Below are 20692 nucleotides of genomic sequence, written 5' to 3' on the forward strand. Positions count from 1 at the left end.
TCAGATTAGGCAAAGAATTCTTAGGTAGGTCACCAAAACTGTGATACTAAATGAAAAAAAATGATATAACCAAAATTAAAAGCTTTTACTCTTGAAAAGACTCCATTAAGGAAAAAAAAAAAAATACAAGCTGAGGACTGGGAGGAAATACTTCTAAATTGTTGTTGGAGGTGATCATCAAGAGGGCCTGATGGCCAATTGCCCATTGAGCTGGACCCAGGCAATCAGAGGCTCCTCACCCCCACCCCTATCCTTGAGATGTACTTTCTGCCCACCGTTTGCACCATGGGACCCATTTTCAAGTATGAAGCCTTGAAAGAGCAATGTGTTGTTGAGACCATCTGGTTGGTATATGTGACTGAACCCAGTTAAGACCTCTATATAAACTTTTAAGATTCTGGCAGGCAGGTGCCCAAGACAAGTCTTGCAGGTAAGTTCACTTGCTTATTAATCCTGAAACCTAACAATATGGAGTAGTGTGCCTGTTTGTTTAGTCTCTCCCTCCATATACAAGGGCCAATTTCATATTTTGCTTGGGAAACTCTGAAGTTTACAAAACGACAATTATGTATCCTGTAAATGTTCTTGTGTATAAAAATTATAAAGAACTCTTCAGAACTCAATAATAAGAAGATAAAAAGCCTATCTTACTCCCTCTAAAGACTAAAAATTTGAATAATTACTTTACCACAAAATATATGGTAATGGCTACTAAGACATAAAAAGATGCTTAATATAATTAACCATTAGGAAAATGCAAATTCAAAACATGAAGTACCAGTACATACACACTGGAAAGGATATCATCACAAAGACTGGAAATATGAAGTGTTGGTGTGGATGTGAAGAAACTGAACTCATACAATGCTGGTAAAAGTATAAAATTGTATACCTGCTTTGGAAAAGAGTTTGTCAGCTTTTAAAAAATTTAATGTGCACTTATATATAACCTCGGTATTCCACTCTCAGCTATCTTCCCAAGAAAAATGAAAACGTGTCCACAGGGATGTTTATCTTCATGTTCATAGCAGCATAATTCATAATAGCTGAAAATTGGAAACCATCCATATGTTCCTAAACTAGTGAATGCATAGACAAATTGTGATATATTTCTCCACTAGAATGCTACTACAGAATTAATGGAACAGAATAGTGATACATGCAACAATCAAGATAAACCTCAAGGACATTTTGCTAAGTTAAAGCAGCCAGACACATTTAGGTGTTTGCTTCATTTTGAGTTAATTTTTTACATGGTGTGTGGTACAGGTCCGACCAGTTGTCCCAGTACCATTCCTTGAAAACCATGTCTTTGCCATTGAATTGTTTTTGGCATATCCTCTGAAAATCAATTGGCCAAAAATATGAGGGTTTATTTCTGTAATCTCACTTCTGTTCCATTGATCTATATGTCCATCCTTATGCAAACACTACACTTTGTAATAGCTTTTGAAATTGGGGAATATGAGTCTCAATGATAAGGATTACGTTAAATCTACAGATTAGGTTGGTAATATTGCTGTTATAACAATATTGTCTTCCAGTCCATGAACCCAGGATGTGTTTACATTTATTTAGGTTTTTATTAATTTTTCTGTATTATTTTTAGTGTACAAGTCTTACACTTCTTTTTGTGTTTTTTGCCAAGTCAATTCAGTGCAGGGTGGGAAGAGTAGCCTTTTTTTTTTTCTTTCACACACACACTGTATTTTATTTTTACAGGAGATAAGTAAACTGACACCAAGCACTGTAAACGGATGACCACAACAAAAGCAACAATGATTGCAATTGCCAAACACGAAACACACTTATACTATGTCATAATACTGATATTCAGTCCAGTAATCCTCCACTGTAACAGCTCCTTTACTTTGCAGTGAAAATTGATTTGTATATTTTTTGCCTCTGAGTCCTTGTGGGATTTTTTTTTTTTATTCAAACAGAAAGTCACAAAAATTATAATCATCCTCATCAGTTCACTCAGTCCCATGTAATTAATTTTTTTTATCTTGATCTTTTGTTAGCACTTTTTTGAATTCATCAGTTTTCCATTAGAGTTCTGAAAATGCTTATTCATTCTGTTCAGCAGCATAGTCAGTTACCAGAAACCTGTACTTGTCAGAGTCTTTTCCATGAATTCCTTGAAGATGAAACCCTTTTATAGGAACATTTTTGCAAAAGCATCAGAGTACACCCAGAACTGTCTGTAAATGACAAAAGACTTAAAAATGACCAAGGTTAAAGATTTGATGAAAGTTCATAATAATGCAATTGACAAGGAAATTTAGTTATTTCTGAGATATACATTTTAAAGTAATAACTAGAATTATGACTTATAACGTTGTACCAGAACATATAAGATTTTTAGAAATTTCATGTAATGTCTGAAACATTTATATTAACGTATTTCCATACAAATAACCCAAATAAAGTTTAGTATTATTTTTTGTTTTTTTGTTTGTTTTCTTATACTGCAGGTTCTTATTAGTCATCACTTTTATACACATCAGTGTGTACATGTCAATCCCAATAGCCCAATTCAACACACCACCATCCCCACCCCACCGCGGTTTTCCCCCCTGGTGTCCATACGTTTGTTCTCTACATCTGTGTTTCAACTTCTGCCCTGCAAACCGGTTCATCTGAACCATTTTTCTAGGTTCCACATACATGTGTTAATATACGATATTTGTTTTTCTCTTTCTGACTTACTTCACTCTGTATGACAGTCTCTGGGTCCATCCACGTCTCAACAAATGACTCAATTTCGTTCCTTTTTATGGCTGAGTAATATTGCATTGTATATATGTACCACATTTTCTTTATCCATTTGTCTGTCGACGGGCATTTAGGTTGCTTCCATGACCTGGCTATTGTAAATAGTGCTACAATGAACATTGGGATGAATGTGTCTTTTTGAATTATGGTTTTCTCTGGGTATATGCTCAGTAGTGGGATTGCTGGATCATATGGTAATTCTATTTTTAGTTTTTTCAGGAACCTCCATACTGTTCTCCATAGTGGCTGTATCAATTTACATTCCCACCAACAGTGCAAGAGGGTTCCCTTTTCTCCACACCCTCTCCAGAATTTATTGTTTCTGGATTTTCTGATGAAACCCATTCTAACTGGTGTGAGGTGATACCTCATTGTAGTTTTGATTTGCATTTCTCTAATAATTAGTGATGTTTAACAGCTTTCATGTGCTTCTTGGCCATCTGTATATCTCCTTTGGAGAAAGGTCTATTTCAGTCTTTTGCCCATTTTTGGATTGGGTTGTTTGTTTTTTGATATTGAGCTGCATGAGCTGTTTATATTTTTGGAGATTAATCTTTTGTCCGTTGATTCATTTGTAAATATTTTCTCCCATTCTAAGGTTATCTTTTCATCTTGTTTATGGTTTCCTTTGCTGTGCAAAAGCTTTTAAGTTTCAATAGGTTCCACTTTATTTCCATTACTCTAGGAGGTGGATCAAAAAAGATCTTGCTGTGATTTATGTCAAAGAGTGTGCTTCCTATGTTTTCCTCTAAGAGTTTTATAGTGTCCGGTCTTACATTTAGGTCTCTAATCCATTTTGAGTTTATTTTTGTGTATGGTGTTAGGGAGTGTTCTAATTTCATTCTTTTACATGTAGCTGTCCAGGTTTCCCAGCACCACTTATTGAAGAGACTGTCTTTTCTCCATTGTATATCTTTGCCTCCTTTGTCATAGATTAGTTGACCATAGGTACATGGGTTTATGTCTGGGCTTTCTATCTTGTTCCATTGATCTATGTTTCTGTTTTTGTGCCAGTACCATATTGTCTTGATTACTGTAGCTTTGTAGTATAGTCAGAAGTCAGGGAGTCTGATTCTTTCAGCTCCTTTTTTTTCCCCTCATGACTGCTTTGGCTATTCGGGGTCTTTTGTGTCTCCATACAAATTTTAAGATGATTTGTCCTAGTTGCGTAAAAAATGCCATTGGTAATTTGATAGGGATTGCATTGAATCTGTAGATTGCTTTGGGTAGTAGAGTCATTTTCACAATGTTGATTCTTCCAATCCAAGATCATGGTATATCTCTCCATCTGTTGGTATCATCTTTAATTTCTTTCATCAGTGTCTTATAGTTTTCTGCATACAGGTCTTTTGTCTCCCTAGGTAGGCTTATTCCTAGGTATTTTATTCTTTTTGTTGCAATGGTAAATGGGAGTGTTTCCATAATTTCTCTTTCAGGTTGTTCATCATTAGTGTATAGGAAAGCAAGAGATTTCTGTGCATTAATTTTGTATCCTGCAACTTTACCAAATTCATTGATTAGCTCTAGTAGTTTTCTGGTGGCATTTTTAGGATTCTCTATGTATAGTATCATGTCATCTGCAAACAGTGACAGTTTTACTTCTTTTCCAATTTGTATTATTTCTTTTATTTCTTTTTCTTCTCTGATTGCCATGGCTAGAACTTCCAATACTATGTTGAATAATAGTGGTGAGAGTGGACATCCTTGTCTCGTTCCTGATCTTAGAGGAAATGTTTTGTTTTTCACCATTGAGAATGATGTTTGCTGTGGGTTTGTCATATATGGCCTTTATTACGTTGAAGTAGGTTCCCTCTATGCCCACTTTTTGGAGAGTTTTTATCATAAATGGCTGTTGAATTTCGTCAAAAGCTTTTTCTGCATCTATTGAGATGATCATATGGTTTTTATTCTTCAATTTGTTAATATGGTGTATCACATTGATCTATTTGCATATATTGAAAAATGCTTGCATCCCTGGGATAAATCCCACTTGATCATGGTGTATGATCCTTTTAAGGTGTTGTTGGATTCTGTTTGCTAGTATTTCGTTGAGGATTTTTTCGTCTATATTCATCAGTGATATTGGTCTGTAATTTTCTTTTTCTTTAGTATCTTTGTCTGGTTTTGGTATAAAGGTGATGGTGGCCTCATAGAATGTGTTTGGGAGTTTTCCTTCCTCTGCAATTTTTTGGAAGAGTTTAAGAAGGATGGGTGTAAGCTCTTCTCTAAATGTTTGATAGTATTCACCTGTGGAGCCATCTGGTCCTGGACTTTTGTTTGCTGGACGTTTTTTTAATCACAGTTTCAATTTCATTACTTTTGTTTGGTCTGTTCATATTTTCTGTTTCTTTGTGGTTCAGTCTTTGAAGGTTATACCTTTCTAAGAATTTGTCCATTTCTTCCAGGTAGTCCATTTTATTGGAATAGAGTTCCTTGTAGTAGTCTCATAGGATGCTTTGTATTTCTGCAGTGTCTGTTGTAACTTCTGCTTTTTCATTTCTAATTTTATTGATTTGAATCCTCTCCCTCTTTTTCTTGATGAGTCTGGCTAATGGTTTATCAATTTTGTTTATCTTCTCAAAGAACCAGCTTTTTGTTTTTTGATCTTTGTTATTGTTTTGTTTCTATTTCATTTATTTCTGCTCTGATCTTTATGATTTCTTTCTTTCTGCCAACTTTGGGTTTTGTTTGTTCTTCTTTCTGTAGTTCCTTTAGGTGTAAGTTTATATTGTTTACTTGAGATTTTTCTTGTTTCTTGAGGTAGGCTTGTATAGCTATAAAATTCCCTCTTAGAACTGTTTTTGCTGCATCCCATAGGTTTTGGATCATTGTGTTTTCATTGTCATCTGTCTCTAGGTATTTTTTGATTTCCTCTTTGATTTCTGCAGTGATCTCTTGGTTGTTTAGTAATGTATTGTTTAGCCTCCATGTGTTTGTGTTTTTTACGTATTTTTCCCTGTAATTCATTTCTAATCTCATAGTATTGTTGTCAGAAAAGATGCTTGATATGATTTCAGTTTTCTTAATTTCACTGAGGCTTGATTTGTGACCCAGGATGTGATCTATCCTGGAGACTGTTCCATGCACACTTGAGAAGAAAGTGTAGTCTGCTGTTTTTGGATGGAATGTGCTATAAATATCAATTAAATCTATCGGGTCTATTGTGTCATTTAAAGCTTCTATTTCCTTATTTATTTTCATTTTGGATGATCAGTCCATTGGTGTACGTGAGGTGTTAAAGTCCCCCACTATTATTGTGTTACTGTCGATTTCTTCTTTTATAGCTGTTAGCAGTTGCCTTATGTATTGAGGTGCTCCCATGTTGGGTGCATATATATTTATAATTGTTATATCTTGTTCTTGGATTGATCCCTTGATCATTATGTAGTGTTCTTCCTTGTCTCTTGTAACACTCTTTATTTTAAAGTCTATTTTATCAGATATGAGTATAGCTACTTTCCATTTGCATGGAATATCTTTTTCCATCCCCTCACTTTCAGTCTGTATGTGTCCCTAGGTCTGAAGTGGGTCTCTTGTAGACAGCATATATATGGGTCTTATTTTTGTATCCATTCAGCAAGCCTGTGTCTTCTGGTTGGAGCATTTAATCCATTCACGTTTAAGGTAATTATCGATATGTATGTTCCTATGACCATTTTCTTAATTGTTTTGGGTTTTCTTTGTAGATCCTTTTCTTCTCTTGTGTTTCCCACTTAGAGAAGGTCCTTTAGCATTTGTTGTAGAGCTGGTTTGATGGTGCTGAATTCTCTTAGCTTTTGCTTGTCTGTGAAACTTTTGATTTCTCCATCAAATCTGAATGAGATCCTTGCTGGGTAGAGTAATCTTGGTTGTAAGTTCTTCCCTTTCATCACTTTAAGTATATCATGCCACTCCCTTCTGGCTTGTAGAGTTTCTCCTGAGAAATCAGCTGTTAACCTTATGGGAGTTCCCTTGTATGTTATTTGTCATTTTTCCCTTTCTGCTTTCAGTAATTTTTCCTCGTCTTTAATTTTTCCTAATTTGATTACTGTGTGTCTCGGCATGTTTCCCCTTGGGTTTATCCTGTACGGGACTCACTGTGCTTCCTGGAGTTGGATGGCTATTTCCTTTCCCATGTTAGGGAAGTTTTCAACTATACTCTCTTCAAATATTTTCCCTCGTCCTTTCTCTCTCTCTTCTCCTTCTGGGACCCTTATAATGCAAATGTTGTTGCGTTTAATGTTGTCCCAGAGGTCTCTTAGTCTGTCTTCATTTCTTTTCATTCTTTTTTCTTTATTCTGTTCCACAGCAGTGAATTCCACCATACTGTCTTCCAGGTCACTTATCTGTTCTTCTGCCTCAGTTATTCTGCTATTGCTTCCTTCTAGTGTAGTTTTCATTTAAGTTATTGTATTGTTCAACTCTGTTTGTTTGTTCTTTAATTCTTCTAGGTCTTTATTAAACATTTCTTATATCTTCTCGATCTTTGCCTCCATTCTTTTTCCGAGGTCCTGGATCATCTTCACTATCATTATTCTTAATTGTTTTTCTGGAAGGTTGCCTATCTCCACTTCATTTAGTTGTCTTTCTGGGGTTTTATTTTGTTCCTTCATCTGGTACATAGCCCTCTGCTTTTTCATCTTGTCTATCTTTCTGTGAATGTGGTTTTTGTTCCACAGCCTGCAGGAATGTAGTTCTTCTTGCTTCTTCTTACACTTCTTTTGTTAAATTTATTTCTTAGTATCTTATTCTTTTTGATATTATTACAAATGGAACTTTTCTTAATTATATTTTTGGATTGTTTGTTGATAATTTATAGAAATATAATGGATCTTGTTTTCTGCAGACTTGCTGAACTCATTTATTAGCTCTGATAGTTTTTTAAAAATTCCTATGATTTTCTATAATTAAAACCATGCCATCTGCAGGTAGATATAGTTTTGCTTCTTCCTTTTTTCTATGCATGCTGTGATTTTTCCTTTCTGATTTCCCTGACTAGAAACTTCAGTACAATGCTGAATATCAGTGAAAGCATATATCCTTTTCATTTTCCTGATTTTAGAAGTAAATATTTCAGTCTTTCACTAGTAAGTGTAATGTAAGCTGTGGGTTTTTCATGGATATCCTTTATCAGGTTCAGGAAGTTCACATCTGTTCTTGGTTTGTTGAGTATTTTTATCATGAAAGAGTATTAGGTTTTGTCAGATGCTTTTTCTGCATCAATTGTAATGATCATGTGGTTGTTGTCCTTTATCATATTAAAATTGTTTATTATATTGTTTGATTTTTATATGTTGAACCAATCTTGAATTTTCTGAGATTAATCACATGATCCTAGTGTATAATCCTTTTTATATGTTTTTGGACTTGAGTTGTTAGAAGTTTGTAGAGGATTTTATTTACATATTCATATTTCAGACTTTTTGTATTTGACTATAAAATGTTTCTCATATAGACAGCATATATTTGAAACAACTTTTAAAATTAATTTTGCCAATATCTGCATTGTAAAAATTCATTATATTTATATCATTACTGATAATTATAATTTACATTTACATTACTGATAAGTTACATTTCTTATGCATCTAGAGATTCCATTATTTTTGACTCTTCCATTTTTCTCTTCACTGTGTTCATGTTTTCCTTTAAATATTTGAACATTAACATTTTTGCCTTTTTAAGACCCATTCATTCCTAGTTTCATCATCTCTCTTATTTCTGCTTTCCTTTACTTTTGAGCGATATTTCTCTTGGTTATAAGTCCTATTTTCTTGCTTCTTAGCCTATCTGGTAATTTTTTTTTTTTTTTTGGCTGCACCATGCAGCGTGCGGGATCTTAGTTCCCTAACCAGGGATCAAACCCATGCCCCTTGCATTGGGAGTGTGGAGTTTTAGCCACTCTGGACATTTTTTCTAATATAAGCAATTAAATTGAAATCCTCTCTAAATATTGCTTTAGTTGCATCTCACCATTTTTTATGTTGCATTTTTATTATCTTTAGGTTTAAAGTATTTTCTAATTTCTTTGTAATTATAATTGTCATTTAAATTCAAAATACTGTGTTGTTTAGTATCCTAGATATCTTAGTTTTTTGATTTCTAATTTATTTACACTCTAGTCAGAGAGCATATTCTGAAGGACATTCTTCAGCCTGGCTGTCCCCAACATAAGGTTGTAAGGCATTTTTCCATGTTAATTTCCAGAAGTCTTTTGATTAGCTTTTAATGTAGATGTACAGTATACCTAAAATTAATGTTGATGGTATGATATAAAAGTCCTTTTTTAAACCATGAATTTCCTATTCACTAAGCACCATTTATTGAAAACACTTTCCCTTTTCAAATGATCTGAATATCACTTTCACCATAATTCAAGGATCTAATATCTGTGATTCTATTCCTGTATTCTCTGTTTTATTCTGGTGGTCTGTTTATCTATTCTTGTGACAAGAGCACACTATCTTAGTTGCTATAGCTTTATTTTAAGTTTTGATTATTCATAGAGTATACACTCAAAATGGTTCTTCTTTAAAATTGTATTTTTTACCCTTGAACCTATACATATTCATATACAATTTGGAATTAGTAAACTAAATTATATATTACATTGAATTTATAGATCACTTTAGGAAAAATCAACAACTTCAACTAGGTCTTATTTGATACATTTCAATAATTTTGTATAGTTTTATGTGAAAAGATATTGCATAGCTTGCATGAGGTAATTTGTAGGCATTGATGTTTTTCTCATGTAAATGGTATATTTTTTTAAAATTTTGTTTTCTAATATTTTGTTGCTGATATATAAAAATATAGTTAATTTTTATATGACCTTGCATCCAGTGAAATGGATAATATAAAAAAACTTCAATTTTTAATTCCAGTAATTTCCCTTAGATTCTTTTAGAATTTTTCATTCACAATCATTTTATCTGTTTTATTCTTTATTTGCAATCCTTATAAATTTTACTTCTTTTGCTCAGCTTTGTTACTGGATAGGACCTCCAGAACACTGTTGGATATGAGTCATGATATTATACAACTTCGTCTCATTTCTTATCCCAGGGAGAATACTTTCAATATTTTACTACTAAGTATGATGTTTATATAAATATATGTGTTTTTTTGTAGACACCCATCATCAGATTAAAAAGACTATTTATATTATTATTTTGCAAATAATATTAAGAATTATGAATGGGTACTGAAGTCTATCAAAAGCTTTTTTATCTTTGTATGAGTTTGGTATTGCTGCCGTAACAAATTGCCACAAATTTAGTAGCTTAAAACAAAACAAATTTATTATTTTACACTTTTGTAGGTTAGAAGCCTGGCATGAGTCTTTCAGGGTTAAAATCCGAGTGTCCACAGACCTGCCTTCATTACTAGAGGTTGTAGGGGAGAATCAGTTTCCTTGCTCATTCCAGGTATTGGCAGAATTCAGTTCCTTGTGGCTGTACAACTAAGGTCCCCATATATTTATTTATTTATTTTTTGCTGGTTGTAAGCTGAGGGCTATTTCCAGCTTCCAGATGCTGCTGCATGTTTTGGCCTCCTTCCTCAGTCTTTAAAGCCAGTATGGGTGAGGCAGGTGGGGTAGGGGTTCAGTCTTTCTCACATTTCATCTCTCTGACAACAGCGGGGAGAGGTTCTTCACTCTTAAGGACTCATGTTATTAGAATGGACCCACCTGGTACTCCCGGTTGATCACCCCATCTCAAGGTCCTTAACCTAATCACATCTGCAAAGTTGTCTTGCCATGTAAAGTAACATATTCACAGGTTTTGAAGATTGTGTGTGGACAGCCTCAGGGGAGGGGAACATTATTCTATCTGCCACAACATCTAATGAGATAATCATATAATTTTTCTTTTTTATGATGTTCATATGGTAAGGAGATTTGTTTATTTTTGAATGTTATACCAATCCTGAATTCCTGGAATAAATTCAACTGCGTTATGATGTATATCACCTTTGTTCTATGTGGTTAGACTTGGTTTAATACTTTATATCCATGTTTCATATTCATTGTCCAACATCTATGTTTATGAGAGGAATTGATCTGTAACTTTTCTTTACTGTAATATTCATATCAAGCTTTAGTATCAAGTTTATTCGGCCCTATAAAGTCTGTTTGGAAAATTTCCTTCTTTTCTATCTCTGGATGAATTTGCATAGGTTTGGTATTCTTTCAAAAATGACTGGAAGAATTTGCCAGTGATGCCACCTAGGCCTGGTGTTTTCTTTGTGGCAAGTTGTTCAATTAGAAATTAAATTTATTTATTAAATGTACTTAGATTTTTATTTCAACTTAGATATGTTTTTAATATGTTGTGTTTTTCCAGATTGCTGTCTTGCTTTTCTAAATTTCCAGATTTATTGGTATTAAGTTGTTTATGATATCTTATTTTACATGTAATTTTCTTTCATAATATTGGTAATTTGTACCTTTTACATTTCTTTTTCATCAACTTGCCAAGGCTCTATCATTTAAAAAAAGTTTTTCTGGTAAAAACTATTGCACAACTTTATTTTCTTTAAATTAACAGCAGATCTAAGTAAAATCTCATCACACTTCGGGGCTGGCAGGAATTAAAACTAAATATTTATTAGTGCTTTCCTGTCCCGAGCATTGTGCAAAGGTTCAGTATCTTAAATGATGCCAGAGCAGAGTGAAGATCATAGCTCTGGTCATTGATCATTGGATCTCACTGGATAATATGGAGAAAGCCATTATCTAGCTACCTTGGTCCTTTTAGACTTTGCTTCTCCACTGCTTCTAGTCCATGCTTGGTGTTCAGGAACCTCTGAAAGTACTAGGGGCAAAGCATCCAACCTCTCTGGGTGTACCACACTGACACTCCTTGTCTTACCAGATTCTGTATCTCGCTGGACCTTCTAAATCCTGACCTCTTTCCGATATTGAGAAAACTTTTCCTCTTCCCTTTTGTTGCCCTAGAAGGTACTCCAGCTATCCCATCTGCTTCCAGGCCACATGCACATACCTCTTCAGTGAGTGTAGGCATTGACAAGAGTCAGGAAGAGCTGTAGAATCCAAGCAGCTTCCACTCTGTGCCCTTTAAGATATTAAGGGTTTGGCTGCCTTCTTGGAACTACTGAGGTGTGCATAGAGCAAAACACGAACCCCAATTATTATACTCCAGTGGCATAACAAAGGCCTTCTCTTGGCTTCAGCAAGGCAGAGTTTTGGTGAGTATACTACAGATCATGGGTGTCCTTTTATCTGGGTAAACAGAGCACACAACATTCTCTTCCTGGTTTCTTGACTGTACATAGACTAAAGAACTGTTTTTCTTTTTTCATCTAGCTGCTATAATCGTAGTATAAGAGAAAACGAAAAACACTTCTTTATTAACTCTAAATAACAATAATTATAATAGTTTATAATTTATACTTGTTGATAAATACCTGCCATAACATTAGTGAACATCACTTCTCTGGGCTGCTTATTATATCTTATTTTTTTATTGAAGTATAGTTGATGTGCAATATATAAGTTACAGGTACACAGTATAGTGATTCACAATTTTTCAAGGTTATACTCCATTTATAGTAATTATAACATATTGGCTATAGAGTCTGTCATACAGAGTGAAGTAAGTCAGAAAGAAAAAAGCAAATAACAAATACCGTATGCTAACACACATATATGGAATCTATGGGAAAAAAAAGGTTCTGAAGAACCTAGGGGCAGGACAAGAATAAAGATGCAGATGTAGCGAATGGACTTGAGGACACGGGGAGGGGAAAGGGTAAGCTGGGACGAAGTGAGAGAATGGCATGGACATATATACACTACCAAATGTAATATAGATAGCTAGTGGGAAGCAGCCACATAGCACAGGGAGATCAGCTCGATGCTTTGTGACCACCTAGAGGGGTGGGATAGGGAGGGTGGGAGGGAGATGCAAGAGGGAAGAGGTATGGGGATATATGTATATGTATAGATGATTCACTTTGTTATAAAGCAGAAACTAACACACCATTGTAAAACAGTTATACTCCAATAAAGATGTTAAAAAATATATTGGCTCTATTAGTTGTGTTGTACAATATATCCTTGTAGCTTATTCTGTACATAATAGTTTGTGCCTCTTAAACCTCAAGTTCTATATTGCCCCTCCTCCCTTCCCTCTCCCCAGTGGTAGCCGGTAGTTTTTTCTCTATATCTGTTATCTATTTCTCCTTCTTTTTTGTTATATTCACTAGTTTGTTGTATTTTTTTAGATTCCACATATAAGTGATGTCATACATATTTGTCTTTCCCTGTCTGACTTATTTTACTTAGCATAATGCCCTCCCAAGTCCATCCATGTTGCCGCAAGTGGCAAAATTCCATTCTTTTTCATGGCTGAGTGGTATTCCATTTTGTGTGTGTGTGTGTGTGTGTGTGTGTGTGTGTGTGTGTGTGTATATCACATCTTCTTTATCCATTCATCTGTTGATAGACACTTAGGTTGCTTTGATAGCTTGGTAATTGTAAATAATGCTGTTATGACTACTGGGTGCATGTATCTTTTCAGATTAATGTTTTTGTTTTTGGGGGATATATACCAAGGAGCAAGGCTCTATCATTTTTAAAGTCACTTTTAAAAACCAACTTTTGCCTTTGTTGAACTAGAAAACAATTCTTTCCTATCATATTGATTTTTTTCTGTTATTTTTCTTATTACTTTGTACTACTTTCTTTGAGTTTTATTTGGCATTCTTTTCCTATCTTCCTGATATAGAAGGTGAGATTCTTTTCTAATATATGCATTTAAGGCAATAACTGTCTAAGCATGGCTATAGCTCTATCTCATAAATATAATATGTCATATTTTAATTCTCAGTCTTTATTTCTATTTTCCACTGTGATTTCCTTCTTGAATCATAGGTTATTTTGTAGAGTATTATTTCATTTATAAACATTTTAGTATTTTTTACATTATAGCTTTGTTATTGACTTCTAGCTTTTTAAAAAAAAATTTTCTCTACTCTGATCAGAAACTATATGCTTTTATTTTACCAAATATCTCATTTACACTTAAAAATAATGTGTAGTCTGCAGTTGTTCAAGTCATTATTTTTTGTATATATCTACTATATCAACTTTTAATTTGTGCTTTTAAATCATTTCTTTCCTACTGATTTTTTGTTAGCTTGTTCTATTAATTTCTGAGGGCTGTGTGTTGAAGTCTCCCATTGTGATTATTTAAGTCTTCTTTTAATTTCACCAATTTTTGCTTTACATATTCGAGGTTATGCCAGACATTCAGAATGATTATCATTCTTGGTTGATTTGGCTCTTTTATAATTATGAAATATTCCTCTTTTTGTGGTAATGTCTCAAAACCTCCTTTGTCTTATAGTAGAACACTTCCATCAACTTTCTTTTGGCTGGTGTCACATGGCATAACCTTTTTACATTCTCTTTTCTTTTGGTCTTTTTATGTTAAGTCATGAGCAATTTGTATGCAACATTGAATTGAGTTTTGTTCTTTTTCCAGTCTGACAGTTTTGATCTGTTTTGTCTGTTTCCATTTACTATAATTCATTTACTTTGAGGTTTTAATCTATCATCTTATTATTTGTTTTATATTTGTCCGAACTGCTTTATGTTCCTTTTTCTTTTCTTTCTTTCCTTTACCTGGATTAATCAACTATTTTTTAATTTCATGTTACCTCTATTAGATTGTTAGCTGTACATTTTTTATTGGCCTTTTTGTGGTTATGCTAGTGATTACAACCTGCATACATCCTTTCACAATTTCCTGGAAATGCAAGAAACTTAGAACACTTCAGTTCCACTTATATCCCCTCCTGACTCATGTGCAACTGTCATACATTTTATTTCTCTGGCTATTTTAAACTCTAAAATACCTTATTATCATTGTTTCATGTCATCAGTATTCATTTGGAACTACGTTCACACAGATATATGTTTCTATTTAGTCCAACTCTTCTCATTCTCCTTGGAGGGAGAATCAGTCTACAATAAACTATTCTGTAATTAAAGAAGCTGAAATCCCTAGCAGTCCCTTTCATTATCCAATCTTGAACTTTCCTATGGAAAACAAGAATAATTCTCTCTGGATTACCTTGCAGTAAACAAAAACCACTCAAAATACTTTAGGCAGAAAGGAATTTAATACAGTAATTAAAATATGCATTTTTAGAACAGGTAGAATAGGGGGGCTCAGGCCTGGCCTTCAAATAAGAATGAGAAGACCATTTCTAGATCAGTCCATCAGCAGAGCTCTTACCTCTATCACAACCAGAAAACTGAAAACCATGCTGCTGCTATTGTAACTTATAAGTTTAAGAACAGTGCCCTAAATGAGGTTGTATTATCAGGGAACCACTACTGCTCACACCACAACTGCCTCTTGACAATCATGCAGCTAGTGACAGATGCAGAAAAGTCTAGCATCTCACATACACTTGTCAGCAGCAATAGCCAAATCACCAGCCTTACTACTTTCAAAACGGCAGAAAGTAGTTAACCTGATTGCTAGAACCCTGTCTACAAGAGCATGGGGCACATGTAGGTTTTGGTGTTCTAGCATCTGCAGTGTGCAGTAGCAGGATGAGGTTGAAATAAATGCTGTGCCAATTTATCATATTCAAATTGATTAAATTCTAATATGTAAGCAAGTTGTTCTCCAAATATGAGTCATTATGATTTAGTTCTTCTCAATGCTCTGTACAACTCAGCATTTCAAAAGAAGCCATTTGATAATGAGACATTGCTACAGAGAATTAATGAACCTCCTCTTGTGCAAAATAGCACATTTTTCCTGTTCTACCTAAATGATACTCTCTCACTGATCAAGGTTATTTTGGCTGCACCTCCAGCTTTGCAGGGCAATGTTCTAGTCAACATAAAATGAGAATATTTATTCTTGTGAAGTGACAGTGCTATGAAGATGTATGTGATGAATATTATAGCATAAGATACCATAAACTCTAGCTGCCAGGAGAAGCCAGGTTGCCCCTCCAGGTCTTGTCAGGTGCTTAGAAGCCAACTAATAATCCTAATCAGCAGCACCTCGAAGCTGTTCTTACCACTGAAAATGAAGTCAGAAATCTGAGTACAGTTGTGCTGGAAAAGGTACAGGGTTGAACTGCTCCTGACACACAAGTCAGTTTACCTCAAGGACAATGGCGATAATTCAGAGGTTTTGTATTTTTCCGTCAACGAGCAACAGTACTTTTGTGCTGCATTTAAGCGGCCCTGAGTTATGATAATTGCTACTGAGCATGCTCAGACTTTGGACATTGTGAAATTTCAACCCATCTCCAATTCTGCAGAAAAAGACTCCAGCACTGCAGCAGCTCCCTATTCATTTTACTTATACAAAAGTAATATCAGCAATACTTGAGAGTAAAAGAAATGATAAATAAAGTATAATTTTTCTAATGCATGGTAGATTATTTATACTCTCTTCCTGGCTTCTCAGATTCTCATCCTTGCAAGCCCACCTAACCATACACACACACTCCTCACTCAAAACACCAACACATATTTAAATGATGACCTCATACTGAAAGTAGCCAATATAATTAGAAAAGCATTTCCGATTTGAGTGCCATTTGTCAAAAATCATTATATTTGACAAGGTCACAAGACAAGGTCTTCAAATATCTAGAGGCCAAATAATTTTGCAGTGATTGCTGTGGCACTCTGAATAAGTCTTTGTGTTTTTAATTAATAGGACTGAAAAATGCAGAGATAAATGTAGTTTGACATAAATTGAAGAGACTCAGAAGCCTCCTAGTCACGTATGCTGCCCCCAGCCAGTCTACTGCCATTTTATTGTGAAATTACTAGGGAAAAAGGGAAAAAACAATTGGTTAACTACGCTATAACCTAAAATATATCGTACATTTAAAGATATTTCTCAAATTACAGCAGTGAGGTATAAAACAAGACTAGTCCCTTGAATAGTGAATCAAAATATTTGAATGTCATTTGTTTTAATTTAGCTCTTTTCACATGAAGAATCCAGAGCACCTGCCAAATTAAAAACTCAAGGAATTCATTTTTATTTTAAATAAAATAGAAATATACTCATTTTACCATCGAGTAATACTTATTATTTAGATCAAACTAAAATTCAGGCCAACATTTGAAATCTTGACTAAGCTGCATTTAAAATTTTATTATATGCTTTATATCATTATTTATTACACAGTTCTTTAAACTTTATCCTTAAAGAAAGGTATTCATAGAAAGTCAAAATCATATTTCTGATATTGCTCTAAATTGAGCTAATGAAATAGGTGAATGATGCCTTTTAATGATCAGTTTCATTGAAATATGCTTTTTTAAGGTGAAGCTGGTTGATTCCATGGGTGAGGAGAAACTTGAAAATTAATCTCCAAAACAAGGCCACAGAGAGGGAGGAATGCATTACATGCAACAGCAGCTTCTGTTAATAGCTTGATCTGATAAAGATCAGTTACTAAACTTTATCTTAATTGACATGTAATTTAATCCAAGTTTGTCATATTAAGAAACAAAGTGAATATTGTATCTGCTACTTAAGAATAAAGATTGAGGAAAAAAGGAAACATCATCATTATTATAATGAATTAAATGTGGTTAGTTTTGTAAGGATGCTTTTTGCTTGTGAAGACCTTAAAGACAGAAGTGCTTGCACTTTTCATGAGACATTTCGATCACCAAATTTAACAAAGAATACCATGGCAGTTCCTAAAGATGGAAATAAACCAGCTACAATACTACTTTCAGTGTAAGAATATACGTAACAATGGTGTTTGGGGAAAAACTGTGAAAGTTTGCTATTGTTAAAGTATAAATTAGATATCATTCTCAATAAATTTCTTTCCCTTTAAACATAGCGATATATTTACTAAGTATAATTTTCTTTTTTTATCAATTGAATTTCCATATATTCCTTTAAAATTTGGTTTATTTTTTATGATTCTTTCTGAGAAATACAGGGTACTCTACTGGAGCACCCATTCCCTTGTATGTAAGCATACATTCTTCTCACATTTACCAAGTAATAGAGTCATATTAAGCAAAGAGCAATTCTTTCTTATGTTGAAACAAGTTGGTGAGAATTTATTTGTGTGTAGAAGATGATACCATCAAAAATATTCTCAAACTGTACCAAGTAAAGTTTCATCATTTTTTCAAAAAATTTTTGAGCTAAAAAAAAAAACAAAACAAGGAAGAGAGAGCATCCAAACCACTAAAGAAATCCATTATGATAATAAGCTCTAAATACTAAACTAAGGTAAACATAAAACCAGAAACAAATTGGATGCAGAAAGCAAGTCTACAGTTGCTCCCAAAGTCCACCACCCCAAATTCGGGAACATTTGTTGTCTGTTCGGGTATTCTTCAGATGCAGGGTACATCAAGTTGATTGTGGCAAGTTAACACCAAGGTTGTTTTTCTGGTTACTGATGCTCAGTGACACCAGCAAAGTCACTCTGTATTCTCTGCTGGATAATTATCCTCCACTGCCCTTTACTGAAAATGCATTTATTGTTCTCTGGTATATCTTCCTTTACACAGACAGTTCTCCACCCTTGGCATTCTTAAATCTATTGCTATTTTTTCCCAACATTTCTTTGTTACCAGGCATTCAAAAACCTAATGTTTGTCTTATTTCCCCATATGCTGCTTTAGGATGTGATTGTCTTTATATCTTTATATCTCTCTCAAAACCATTTTCTCTGTTATGAATATTTCTCCTAGCTAGGTCATCCACAGCATGATTTGGTGTCTCCTTGGCAACCACATGGTCTTAACATTTCTCAGTATCCTATTTTACTCCCACTCATCACATTTCACTTTTTCTTTCTAATCATTTCTAATCATTAATCCTTGAAATGTCTTCACCTAGTCCTTGTCGTTGCTTTTATATCCTCCATTTTAATTGTCCACATTCTCATGCGTATTCTACGTCCCAGTCTTTTAATGGCATTGATTAATTAATTAATTAACTGATGTTTAAAATGAGACAGAGATCAGGTCATTTAAGCTATAGATAGATAAATCTCTCCTACAATTCCCTTTGCTGCATTATTAGGCTTTACAATTTCCAGTTGAAGTGGAAGTTTGGTAAATGAGGGTGATGCCTGATGTTCCTATATCAAGGTTATATACCCTGTTTTGATCCAAGATCCAAATCTGAAATTTAAACAGGCAGCCAGTTTTTATAAGTCTGCTCTACCCTGGAATTGAGCTGCTGTCTCTAACCAAAAGTTAGATAGTAGAGTGTTTTAAATAACAGGCTTTGAAATCACAGAAAATTGCTAAGTGTGAATCCTGGTTCTGCCTCTTACCAGATGTGTAATGTTGGACAAGATACACAAACTCTCTTAACTAAAGTAGGAAAATAATATTCTTCTCATTGAGTGGTTGGAAAGATTCATCGAAATAATGTTATATATAGCAAGTAGTTAGAGCTTAATTGGTAGTAGCCTTTAATGAACAAGGCTTCCTAGCCACATAGGATAATTTGAGGCCTCTATTTTGAGTATATTTAGTCCACATCCACTTACAGTTGGTTTTCTAGCTCCATATTAGAGCACCTTATAGAAAACCAAGGTAGTGTTTTTACCCATTTTCTTCTCCTGCTTCGTTGGTTCAGTAAACCCTAAAATGTATATGTTTTTCATTACCTTTCATGTAGCTCTAGAAACTAGCTTTACTAAGTACCTTATATTTCAGTATCTTTTACCTGAAGAGAGAGAGGATAAAAACCTATATACAGCATCTGAAAGTAAGCATATAGAAATACCTCTTTTGTTGCAGTGGTTTTTCATTATTTTTAGTTTCTCTTACGTTAAAAATTTTGCAATTTTCACACAGACCTAGAAGAAAGAGAATCATGCATTATGTCACCTGTGTTTGCATAGGTGATTTCATGTACTGTTACGCTTTCTGCAATCATGAGTTTTCTACAGTATAATTCTTAACTTCACTGGACCTTGGAACTTTCCCTGGTAACGTTACTTCACAGTTATGGGGTAGATACATCATAACATGGAGGAGTGTGTGTGAATGGAGAGGACATATCCCCAGTCCCCTGACTCCTGTCTGGCTACTGACTGCCCACACTTCTTCACTAACTCTCCAAACTCTTCTCTTTCTTCTCTTTCTGAGTTTACAGATAGCTTGAAATAATATTAGATTTAATTTTATTTTACATTTATAGCATTATCTTCAGAAATTGATTGATCCATTGTTTTGAAGTATCACTCCTCTAAAAGAATATGTCATAATCTGTGTTATTTTTTTCTTCCAGTTACAAATGAATATATAACTTTGTGCTCTGTGTGTAGACATAATAGGATTTCACCACACACATTCCTTTGGTATTAACGTGTTTTATATTTCTGTTTTCTTCTCTCTTCATTGGATAATGCCTGTCAATGTTTTCTTGAAAGAACTGGTGCCAGGGTTAATTTTTTCAGGCTGCTATCCCAAACCTGGAATGTTCTAAAATGCTTAGCCTTTAAACTATTATGCATGGCTTTTGTAAGTCTTATTCCAGTCACCTACATGCATTCTACATTGTTTGTCTTAACTGAAATTGCATCAGTTAAGGGCATAATGTTGTGACTTTAATTTTTTCTGCCCTTATTCTACTTTCAGTATGCAGTTAAAAAAAGAATTTTTTTAACACCTTTACTGGAGTATAATTGCTTTACAATGTTGTGTTAGTTTCTGCTGTGTAACAAAGTGAATCAGTTATATGTATACATATGTCCCCATATCCCTTCCCTCTTGCACCTCCCTCCCACCCTCCCTATCCCACGGCTCCAGGTTGTCACAGAGCACCGAGCTGATCTCCCTGTGCTATGCAGCTGCTTTCCACTAGCTATCTATTTTACATTTGTTGCTGTATATATATCAATGCTACTCTTTCACTTCATCCCGTCCCAG

Source organism: Lipotes vexillifer, unplaced genomic scaffold (genome assembly GCF_000442215.2).
Source record: "Lipotes vexillifer unplaced genomic scaffold, Lipotes_vexillifer_v1.1 scaffold1330, whole genome shotgun sequence".
Classification (NCBI taxonomy): Eukaryota; Metazoa; Chordata; class Mammalia; order Artiodactyla; family Lipotidae; genus Lipotes; species Lipotes vexillifer.